Source organism: Nansenia antarctica (assembly GCF_963989245.1).
Source record: "Nansenia antarctica genome assembly, chromosome: 2".
Lineage (NCBI taxonomy): Eukaryota > Metazoa > Chordata > Actinopteri > Argentiniformes > Microstomatidae > Nansenia > Nansenia antarctica.
In genome coordinates this window covers 77118592-77127509 of record NC_137675.1, presented here as the reverse complement: position 1 = coordinate 77127509, position 8918 = coordinate 77118592, and the positions used below count along the sequence as shown (strand labels likewise).

At 47.7% G+C, this 8918-nt stretch overlaps 1 pseudogene across 1 annotated transcript; it reads right to left on the bottom strand.

Annotated features, from left to right (window-relative positions):
* On the bottom strand, nucleotides 1-8651 carry LOC308150649 (2-amino-3-ketobutyrate coenzyme A ligase, mitochondrial-like; annotated as a pseudogene). Its single transcript, XR_013938012.1, has 9 exons — nucleotides 8645-8651; nucleotides 8332-8473; nucleotides 7910-8011; nucleotides 6591-6737; nucleotides 3103-3257; nucleotides 2278-2360; nucleotides 1647-1818; nucleotides 1020-1141; nucleotides 1-314 (listed from the first exon to the last, which is right to left on the bottom strand). The product of XR_013938012.1 is annotated as a 2-amino-3-ketobutyrate coenzyme A ligase, mitochondrial-like (transcript).
* Between the last annotated feature and the right edge of the window lie 267 nt (nucleotides 8652-8918).

The following is an 8918-nucleotide window of genomic DNA, read 5'->3' as shown; positions in this document are numbered from 1 at the left end:
ACTGTAATAGTACATTATCTTCGTCACAGTCATTCATAGTTCTTGTTGTAACAGTCCCGCTTTGTGACCATGCTCCATTGTCTGCCCATCTACAAGCCGCACTGCTTCTCTCTTTCTCATCTACTATTGGCAGCAAAATCCTCCAAGTCCTTGGACTGTGTTTTAAGATACAACACCATGCTTCCTGCCTGTCTGAATAAAGGCCTCCACAGCTCGGTCGATGTCCTGCTCAGTATGGGCCGCTGAGATCTGGACCCGGATCCTGGCTTTGCCCTTCGGTACCACAGGGAAGGAGAACCCGATGACGTACACTCCTGGAGGAGGCAAAGAAGAGTGAGTAGGCTTGAAGCATGGAGGCACAGAACACACAACACAAAAGACGCTTGAACTTTGAGAAAGGCTTTTTTCGAGTGTAACATGTTATGCTGTTGTTTTTAACTTGTATTATGTCACTTGTTTGCTGCCATTGTTTCATGGATCCTAGGACTCACTAGGAAATCAGTGACACTTGTTACTGAATGGACTATCCTTGTTAAATAAATAGAAAATGAAGTGTAATCAAGTGGTGCTGCAGACCGGTGGTCTGATCTACGGTGGCACCAGAGCTGCTTGGGGAGTTCTTGTTGTTCTCTGCTCCCATTTTGTGAGGTAGCGAGTTACAAAACGCCAATGTCTCCCTCTGCTGGTTAATGTGTGTCAGATCATTTGTAATCACTCTGTATTGCCATAAATAATTTTGATAATGTATGTCTAAATGCAGTTATTTGAATGAAGTATATATATATATGTAATATATGTATATTATCCGCCCATCAGTGAAGTGGGTCTCCTATGTGGAAGCCACGGGCATCAACCGTTACAGGCCAAGAGAACATACTCAAGGTCAGAGGGTGACACTTGAGTTTGTATGTCTCAGACAGGGCTAACCTCCAAATCCCCCTGCTACAGAAGGCAAGGATTTCATCACAGGAGTGTGATTCTACATCCCCTCCGCTACATATTGAACTATACCATCTCACCTAGCTTCAGCATGTCATCAGCCATCACGGAGGCTAGCCGCGCGTCCCCTAGCATCACAGGGCAGATCGGATGGGCGTTGCCCGAGATGGTGAATCCAGCCTTGGTCATGGCGTCTCTGAACCTGAGCGCAGAGGTAGAGAACGATAACAACAACAGTATGAAAGAGGATACTAGTGTTCGTTGGTATTCATTTTAGAATCATTCCTATCAATAGTTCCCTGAGGCAGCAACAGGGTGTTCTTGAAATGTTTCACAAACATGGGTGGAAGGACACAGTCCAGATAAAGCAGAAAACAGTTCCTCCCACAGTCCTTATCTCTTACGAGACGTCTGACCCGGGACGAGCTCTAGCCAACTCTGATACATTAACATGGAACATACTGTATATGTTGATTCATGTGTACCGCCAACTAAATTGCTCAATACAAAAATGAAAATAAGATGGTCACACAATTACTCAGTTGCTCAACACAGCTTCATTCACATTTGGTAAAAACAACAAAAAACATAGGGAGGCTTATCTGTTCGTGACTATGTCAACATTTGCATAAGCTAAAGGGAGGGTGTCTACCACATTCACCAAACTATCCAACTACTCCCCCCCCCCCCCCTTCTCTGATTCTCACCTCATAGTTTTGGCCGTCATGCTCTGAGCAATCTCATTGGACGCGAGGAGCAGTTCCACAGCGCGGGTGGAGCAGCCCACGACAGGGGGGGGGAGGGTGTTGGAGAAGAGGTACGGTCGAGAGCGCTGCCTCAGCAGGTCGATCAGCGGTTTAGGTCCTACTGTGTACCCGCCTGAGAGACAAGATGGAGAAACACTTAAGCTGTCCTACTGTGTACCCGCCTGAGAGACAAGATGGAGAAACACTTAAGCTGTCCTACTGTGTATCCGCCTGAGAGAAAGGATGGAGAAACACTTAAGCTGTCCTACTGTGTACCCGCCTGAGAGAAAGGATGGAGAAACACTTAAGCTGTCGCTTCAAAACCATTTAACATAATGACATCAACCTGACACTTTCTGAACACAGATCCTGATCATTGCGTATTATCAGGTTCATTGTCATTCATTGACTTGCTGACATTGTCCATGTGGTACAGTACGTTATGAGTGCGTGTATGGTTGTTATTGAACGCAGTTCTCCCTGTTTTAACATGTAAGCGGTAGCGAACCAATTTCCGAGCAATCTTTGAATAAAGTCTTGAATCTTGGAGCTTGAGCATGCATACTGGTTATGAGGATAGAAGCACACCTACCAGCTGCACCCCCCAGAGCTTTGCCCAGTGTGGAGTTGATGATGTGAACCTTGTCCATCACCCCCAGAAGTTCATCTGTACCTCTGCAAACATTGAATTACAATAATACAGCTGCTGGTGAAAGGGGTAACAAGCCCCACGCTAGTCAACTAACATAGCTTGTTTGAGCCTGTGTGAGCCTGCTAACAATGTAAAGTAGTGTTATAGTTAACTAGGTAGCAGTGGGGATTACTCACCGAATCCATTGCATTGCAATATTTTGGTTTGACTAGCTAGTGTGTGTTGTGATTTTTCCAAATAAAAGTCGGAACATTTTGATTGGTTGCCGACTTGTTCCCCCTTTCCCCAGCCGCTGTCACATATGGGGTGGGTCCCAATCGTCTCTACTCTACTCCTCGCATCCTCCCTCCTCGCCTCCTTCAAAAAAACGCACAGGATGAAAAGATCCAAGGTTCCTCCCCTTAGATATTCTCCTCCGTTGTGTGTTGGGGAAGAAAGGGAGGAGAAAAGGATGGGAGGAATAGAGGAAAGACTATTGGGCCCCACCCTACAGTATCAGCATTCATTGGCCACAAACCATCATTCTCTTCAGTATTAACAGTGGAAATGGGGGATATAGCATTTTCGAATTAAACTCTTCAAGTGTTAACAATAGGAGCCAAAAACACACACGTGTTTGATAGCATTCCTCATTATATTCCATGCATTTACAATGAGCCTGTACTCCGATTTCTACCTCCACAAGCCTCCACCGAGCACCACATAATATGGTGTGATGACCAGTGGATTCAAAATCCATAATTTCTTCCTCTTTCCTTCACTCACCTGCCCCTTGGGCCCATGAAGCCCGTGGCGTGGCATTCATCGATGAAGACCATGGCTCCGTACTGCTCCACCAGCTGACAGATGCCCTTCAGGGGCGCCACGTCTCCGTCCATGGAGAACACGCCGTCTGTGACGACCAGGCGAAGACGGGATGACTGGGGAGGAGAGAGCCGTGGTTACTAACGATTGCAAAGCCTAGTAGTGCATTAACACTGAGATCCATAGGCCTAGGCCTAGGGTAACCCCCTGCCCCCCCCATCTCAAATGTTTGTGTTTCAAGCTTCATGGAATTCATGAGGGTTCTACATGACATGTTTTATGACACTACGGCTGTGTTCTATATCCACACTACCATACCCAGGGTTCTCCCCGGTCATTTTTAACAAAGTGGAGCTGGATTGGATTGTCAAAACCGACACAAAATGCAGCTAAAACGCTGCATTAACAGCGGCAAGTCAAGAGGAGGTGGGATCATAATATCGACGAAGGATAGCTGGTGCTTAAACACGAAAACTGTAAGTAGCCACTGCTCCCCAGACCTGGAATACTTGACTGTTAAATGCCGACCCACATACCTCCCGAGGGAGTTTAACGCGGTGCTCATAACATGTGTGTACATAGCGCCTAGCGCAGACGGCAGCCTAGCATTGGCGCGACTATATGAAGTCATCAGTGGCCAACAAAGCACTGATCCACAGGCTATTCACATCATAGCGGGGGATTTCAATCATGTCGACCTGAAGGCAGTACTACCCAAGTTCTATCAGCATGTGAAATGTGCAACGAGAGGAGAAAAAACACTGGACAAGGTATACACCAACATCAAACGTGCTTACAAGGCTAGTCCGCTAGCTCATCTAGGCATGTCTGACCATGTGTCAATCCTCCTGATTCCTGCATACACTACCATGGGGAAAAGTGCTCCCATCACCACTAAGACTGTCAGAACCTGGCCAGAAGGGTCCGCTCCACTGCAGATCTGCCTAAATGACACTCTATGGCAGGAATATGAGCATGAGGACCTGGAACAGTACACGTCGTCGGTTCTGAACCACATAGTGAACTGCACCAACTCAGTCACCGTGGACAAACGGGTCCGGGTCTACCCCAACACGAAGCCATGGATGACTGGGAAGGTCCAAAAACTGATCAACGAGAGGGACAACGCCTTCTTCGCAGGGAAGAACACACCGCTGTACAGCTCCACCAGGGCCAACCTAAAGCGCGGAATCAAAGCGGCCAAGGCAGAGCACAGAGAGAAGATTGAGGAATGCCTCCTGAGCAACGACTCCAGGCGGATGTGGCAGGGGGTTCAGCAGATGACAAACTTCAGAGCCAACAGGCTCACAGCCGCAGAGGACGACCCCCTGCTGGCGGGAAAGCTGAACACCTTCTACGCCCGGTTCGACGAGGGGCGAACGGAGGTAACCGCAACACAAACACCACTCTCTCCAGCTCTCAGCAGCCTCACCCTCACAGAGCATAAAGTGAGACGCGTACTGAAGGCGGTGGACCCCAGGAAAGCCTCGGGGCCGGATGGCGTCCTGGGACGGGTGCTGAGAGACTGCGCCGACCAGCTGGCCGGGGTTTTCACCAACATCTTTAACCAGTCCCTGTCCCAGGCCACCGTCCCACCCTGCCTGAAAACCTCAACTATCATCCCAGTCCCGAAGAAAAGCACGGTGAGCTGCCTAAACGACTACCGCCCGGTGCACTCACACCAATCATCATGAAGTGCTTCGAGAAACTAGTCCGGGCCCACATACTCACACGCCTCCCGCCCAACCTGGATCCATACCAGTTCGCCTACAGAGCCCACAGGTCCACAGAGGACGCCATCGCGACGACTCTCCACGCCACTCTATCCCACCTGGAGAGGGGAAACAGCTACGCGAGACTGCTCTTCGTGGACTTCAGCTCCGCCTTCAACTACATCCTTCCAGACAGGCTAGTGACCAAACTACTAGACCTGGGTCTATCACACTCTATATGTGCGTGGATCAAGGACTTCCTGACCAACCGCCCCCAGAGGGTGCGGGTGGGCCCCCACACCTCCACAGCCCTCAGCCTCAGCACTGGGTCCCCCCAGGGCTGCGTGCTAAGCCCCATCCTCTACAACCTCTACACCTACGACTTCACCCCCGTCCACCCCAGCAACTACATCGTAAAGTTTGCAGACGACACCACCGTGGTGGGATGTATCTCGGGGGGGGACGAGGCGGCGTACAGGGATGAGGTAGAGCAACTGAGCAAGCTGTGCAAGGTTAACAACCTGCTGCTGAACAAGTCAAAGACCCAGGAATTCATCGTAGACTTCAGGAGGAAAAAGTCCGAGATCCAGCCCCTGCTCATCGACGGAGAGAGCGTGGAGAGAGTCTCAACCCTCCGATTCCTGGGACATCACATGCGGGATGACCTGACCTGGAAGGACAACACAAAAGGCACCATCAAGAGGGCACAACAGCGGCTATACACCCTGAGATGCCTCAGGAAGGAACACAACAAGCAGGAGATACTGGTGGCCTTCTACCGCGGCGCAGTGGAGAGCATCCTCACCTACGGCATCTGCAACTGGTTCTCCAGCTGCACAACAGCGGAGAGAAATGCGCTACAGAGAGTAGTGAGAACAGCACAGAAGATCACCGGCGCCCCCCTCCCCTCTCTGGAAGAGCTGTACAACACACGCTGTCTCAGGAAGGCCTCAAAGATCTCCAGGGACCCGACCCACCCTGGGCACGTACACTTTACCAGGCTGCCCTCGAAAAGGAGGTTCAGGACCCTGGCCGCTAAGACAAACAGACTGAAGAACTGCTTCTACCACAGGGCCGTCTAGGCCCTGAACACAGCAAAGACCTAAGTTCTGGGCCCTGGACAGTCTGGACGGATTGTATGGCAGCTGCTGGACTGAAAAAATCAGGTGTAGTGCTGAGGCACAAACATGTACATTTCAAGCCTGCAAACTGTGACACTTTAAATAACGTGAAAAAAAACTATTGTGCAATATGACAACCCTAGTCGACTATCTGTACAGTATAGTACAGTGGATTGTGTACATAGCCTTTATTTATGTAAACCAGCTCCTTCCCTTCTTGTGATTTTTTTCTAAAAGTTTTTTTTTTTTTCCCTTTCCTAACACCAGGGGAGCCACCCCTCCTAAATTTCGTTGTTTGGTACCTGTACTGTAGCAATGACAATAAAGTCCATTCATTCATTCATTCATTCATAACAGAGGAACATAATAGTGGATTCACTTTCGTTTTTCACAACGACATCATTAAAATTAAAATTCATCATTCAAATTCATTTGAAATTGCAGAGATGTCATCGTAAGGGAGGACAGGGTTGAGAAATCCGTTCACCGCAAGACACCGCAAATGCAGCCCATTTGACTAATTTCCCCTCAGTCAGAATCCTGCATAACAACTATCTCAGGGAGAATATGTATTTCTATGTATAGGAGAGTGGTACAGTTACAGCGGTCCCTTCACCTGGGCCTCTTTCAGCTGGGTCTCCAGGTCACCCAGGTCCATGTGTTTGTATCGGAACCTCTTGGCCCGACACAATCGGATCCCGTCAATGATGGAGGCATGATTCAGCTCATCAGACAGCACTGCATCGTCTGGGCCCAGCAGCACCTGTTAGAATAAAATAGAATAAAACGGTATTGTCCATCCAACGATAAAAACAACAACAACAAACTACATCATATCGTACAGAACATCATACACATTATACCATCACATCATAGAAGGATGTACATTTAAAAGTGTTGGGACCTAAATGATGATATTGGATGATGCACCTGACTGCTGGAACAATCCACAAAACACAACACAGTTCTGGTGCCGCTCAAACAATTTAAAATGTTGATTGAGGATCTCTTTGGTGAAGGACATGACTGTTTCTCTTGGTATAACATACACTAATGTTGTTGTTTTATATGACGCTTGATTTCGGTATTTTACTGTGTTGTATATTTGTGTGGTGGCCTGGGAAAACCCTTCACATGGTGGCATTTTGACATTTTCATTTTTTTATATTTCCATAAATTAGAAGTTCTCAGCTATTCATAACTGGTTGAATGACTGAGATAGCCCTTTATTTTAAAAAGTTATGAGCATTTTAATGTAGCATGTCAAAAAAAGTGAAAGGGGAGAAATCCTCCCCTTTCTCCTCCGGGTCGGGGGAGGAGCCTATGCAGATCGGCCGGTCTCGTTTGTCTGCTTGTGATGCGGTGGTAGTCTGCTCGCCTCGTCGGTATGCGAGGGACAGATCCATTTGTGTGTCTTCTAGTTAAGATTTTATTACTTTATGCTTATTGTGAGCATCAGTAAACTGGCAATAACACAGGTGGAAGTATCGTCTCTCCTTTCGCTCATGTGTGCGTGCGTTGCTTAACTGAGAATGAGACACGTTCAACGTGATGTTGTTTCGCTAGCAAACTACCCGCCACAAAAACATCAAAATAAGTACTTTCTCTTTTGTTTTCTTAAAATGTTTATTCACCATAATGTAGTATGGAGTTCAAAGTACTAGAATACCACATAATATCAAAATCGCCAAAATCGCGATTTCCATCTATATTTGCTCTTTGCCACGAACGAACGCCAGCGACATCCGACGGGTTTTCCCAGGCCACCACACATTTAATGTGTTGTTCTGAAATCAGAAATATTTATATAGTGGACAAGCTGCATCAGAAGAGGCCTTGGTCTCAGTGTGTTCCCTGTATAAATAGAAATAAAATGATGATGATAGTATGAGAGCGATATAATCACAAATCACTGTAATCGAGAGAGTCAAGAACCTCAAAGAGCCCAGCGTTGGCGTCGAAACAGCTGGCATACAGGATGCAGTCCTCCCTTTCATGAAACTGGGCCAGCTTCTGCTCCAGGTCTTTGTGGAGGCTCTATGGATCACATTTACCACAGAGTAAGAAGAGACTCGGAGAGAGTCAAACAATCACAGAGCAATCGATCTCTCCATGTCAACTAAATCCAGTAAAATACCAAGCGTGTATTACACACTACAGGGCCGACCCGAATCATACTGAGTTGGCTTGGATATATTCTTCTTTCCTATTTCCTTTCCAGCACTGTTTCAGTGTTTTCACTGGATTCAGAGTCATCAAGACAGGACAGCCCACAGTACAGCTCAGCTTGGGTCAGATCGGTTCAGCTCTGTGGTGTGAATTTGTGTACACAGTAAGTAAGCAGTCTTTCAGATGACCTGTGTGCCACAGATGAATCTCACTGAGCTCAAGCCGGCGCCGTACTTCTTCCCTGCCGTACTCTCTATCCCTGCCTCGACCACCAGAGGATGGCTGGACAGGCCCAGGTACAGTAGTTGTTGGCACAGAAATTCAGTATGTCTGCACAGAGAGAGAGGGAGAGACATGGAGAGAGAGCGAGAGCGAGATAGAGAGATGGAGGGAGAGAGAGAGAGAGATCGGATTGATGTCAGACAGAGAGTAAAACCGTTAGGTAAGCATTTTTAGGCTGGTCTTCAAAGGGCACAAAGTGACAGGACAACGACCAGTGACCTTGCATGACCGGAGGGCTGAGTAGGTAGGAGAGTTTATTGGCAAGAAGGGAAAGGGCATTGTCGGAATAATAGAACTTGATGGACAAAGAGGGGAGGATAAAAGACTGAATAGAGACAATGAATACAATGCTGGTTTTTTTGTTTTGTTTTTACTGAGCAGATGAACATAGCAGACTGCTCGGCAGCTATACTCATGAAGGGGCCATGTCCTGCAGTCAACGAACCATTCATAAATCAGCCCCGTCAGTCAGTCTCTTCTCGTATTGTAAACG